The following is a 3,219-nucleotide window of genomic DNA, read 5'->3' on the forward strand; positions in this document are numbered from 1 at the left end:
CCCCCCCCCCCCCCTCCCAGAGACTGTTCTTCATTCAGTCAGGCTGACCTTCCTCAGGAGTTCATTAAGAATCAAACCATAGAAACTCATTCAAACGGTTGAAAGCTGCAGTTCTTAAGCTCACAATCACATGTTAACGTTTGGACAGAAATCTATTTCCCAGTCGCCGTTTAGTAGTGATGATGATGATGATGATGATGATGATGATGATGACATTGTTTTTAGCAAAAACAAAAAAAAACTGTAGTTTTCTCTGACATAGTTTCTGCAGAGCGGCAGGAGTTCAGTAGTAATTCACCTCTGATTTGTGGCCTGGACTGTTGCTGCTGAGTAAGCCCCCTCCTACTTCCCATCATCCCTTTGTCTACACTCTCTCCCACTAGCTTACAGCCCCTCACACCTCCAGCATAACATGAACAAAAACGGCAGCAATGTCATTTCTATCCAGACGTCCGGTTCTGATCCACATTCATTTTTGATCCAGTTTTGAGTTCTGATCCAGATTCCAGCTCAGACCAGAAAAACAAAGATGTTCATGGATCTATTTGTGGACAATCAGCAGGGGGCGGGGCAGGGAGCTGGTGGCTCCGCCCAGTGTATTATGTGACAAATACGATCTTTTATTTGACTCTCCTGATTCACAACAATTTCAATAAAGAAAACTTAGACATGTCGTTTCAATCTTAAATGATTTTATCTGTTCATAAAAACTTTAAAAACACCAATAGCTCAATTTTATCAAAGGGACCTTTAAGAGCTTTGATCATCACAATGCCGTCTGAAAGTCAACACCAACTAGACACCAGAGGAATATGGTAAATGGCGTATACTTGTATGCGCTTTCTACCCTCCTTCGAGGGCCCAAAGCGCTTCACAGTCACAGACCCATTCACACATTCACCCATTCACCCATTCACACATTCACCCATTCACACATTCACCCCTTCACACATTCACCCATACACGCACCCATTCACACACTGGTGGTGGCTCCGCTGCCGAACACTGGCGCCAACCTCCCACCAGAGGCAATTCGGGGTTCAGTGTCTCGCCCAACACACTTCGACACATGGCCGGGCAAGGCGGGAGTCGAACCCGCTCACTTCTGATCAGGAGTCGACCGCTCTACCACTGCACCACGGTCACAGAGGTCACAGCCCTCATTGTCGAATGTTTCATTCTAAGAAAGTTAATCCATGTCTTTATACTGTCATACTGAGAAAGCCTGGAGCATTGACTGTAAAAGGGAACTGGATTGAGTGACACCCCCACATGGTGTTCTAAACAGGAAGTACCAGCTGGTCCAAGAAAACTATATCCTGTTCACAATCATTCATCATATTGATCCGACCTTTAACATCTTGATAATCCTCTTTTTCCATATTTTGTTTGAAGTTCAAGATATGCAAGTCATAAACTGACCAATCAGACGCCTCGATAAAGGTAGGTGGTCTTGTGTCAAAGCTTTTGATTGACAGAATCTCCAGAGATCGTTTTCAATGGTAGGGGTGTGGTCTTTTACCATGCTCACTCCTGATTGGAGGGACTAGTTTCCACAGATTGACCAATCACTGCTTCCTGACAGCGTCTGGTACCAACATGGCGACAACCGTATAGTCGAGAAATGGCGACTGAATTGATTTCCTTTGATTGGAAGCGGAAACAAACCGTTTTCTACGAGTGAATTCATTCAGTCAATCCAGTTCTCTGATACTGTCAACGCCAGGAGGCAGCCTTTCAAAATAAGAGTCCTGATAAAAAAAATTAAAAAAAAAGATGCATCTTTTGTAAACAGATAACGGGAAACCGGCAGAGGAGAGTCTGACCCCTCCCACAGAAAAGCAGATTACTGGGCCACTAGATCAGGAGGTAAACCAAGACGGCAGGCATGCACACACACACACCCACACCCCTGCACGTTCACACGCATGCACACACACACACACACACAGTAAGTCTTCTTCAGGTTGATCTCAGCTCTGCTGGTGGATTTCTTCATGTGTGACTCTCTGCTGTGTAAGAAGATCGCCCTCTAGTGGAATAGCCACTTGTGGAAATGAAGCCAGAAATGTTCTATTAAATGTTGAAATTCATATAATATTTTATCAATGTTACAAACACAGCATATTCCTGTGTTAAAATGTAAAAAATATTTTCAAAATAATATTGTAGTCATATTAATTAATGTTGCTGTTGTGAAATAAATTAGAGTTATAACAATGTAGGAACTGGAGACTCAAATGTGTTATTCCTGTTGGGACTCCAGAGTTTGAACCTTCGAGGTTCCGGAGGCTCATCTCCGTATTAGAGTAGAGCTGGTCTAAAGGACTTTTTTGACTTCATTAGATAAAAACAGCTGTGGATTCTTGATCTAAACATGGTCTGCTGCTGATTTACTATGAGTTGGAAAAAGAAATACTGAACCAATCCCTACTCATGACTGATTAGCTGGTTCAGGTGTGTCCAGCCAATAAGAAAATGCCAGAGCAGGGTATATTGGGAAAACGTGCCGGAAGCCGGCTCTCGAGGACCAGGGTTCCCTACCCCTGGTATAGTGGGTATGGAGTTTAAGGGTAATGTATGTAATCTTTGTCTAAAAGTGTGAACCAATGCTAAGAATGGTGGTGATAAAGAAAATGTTTATTATTTATTATTATTATTTTCTTTGACGACGTGCTGATAAAAATGTGTTGTTAAACTAACAGGAAAAGTTAAAGGGGCGGAATTTATTAAGCTGCCGCCCCTTTACCAACATGCCCAAATTTTGTTTGAAATGTTCCCATTCTTTTATTAATGTTGTGTTTTCGAGATGTTTTTCTTTTTCTTCTTAGTTATTTTTTACTTATGTTTCCTTGCTGAATTGTTATTGGCATGTTGGAAAATTAAAATCACAATATTAAATGTGTATTAAATGTATATTAAATTAAAGGCCTCGTGCAGTGGCAATTTTTTTTTTTTAATTTAGAAAGTCAATGGAACTTGGAAAACGAATCTGATAAAAATATTCACTTAAAATGATAATTTTATGGTCGTGCACAGCTTTAAATTTGGGCGATAGGTGGTGATGGGCGGGGGCTGCGCGTGACGTCACCTCAGGGATCTCAGAGTGTAAACAACAATGGCGGACGGTTCGAGAAGCGACGTAGACCACGATTTAGCGGATATTTCTTTGGATGAAGGTGATGAGCCTTCATCAAACACGGGAATTTTAACGACACA

General features: G+C 41.8%; 1 protein-coding gene across 3 annotated transcripts in view; it reads right to left on the bottom strand.

Annotated features, from left to right (window-relative positions):
- The window catches only part of ptk2aa (protein tyrosine kinase 2aa), a 53,821-nt gene that overhangs the window by 41,985 nt on the left and 8,617 nt on the right, over positions 1–3,219 (bottom strand). The gene's annotated exons all lie outside the window — the stretch shown is intronic.

The sequence above is a fragment of the Oryzias melastigma genome, linkage group LG11 (assembly GCF_002922805.2).
Source record: "Oryzias melastigma strain HK-1 linkage group LG11, ASM292280v2, whole genome shotgun sequence".
Taxonomy (NCBI): Eukaryota; Metazoa; Chordata; class Actinopteri; order Beloniformes; family Adrianichthyidae; genus Oryzias; species Oryzias melastigma.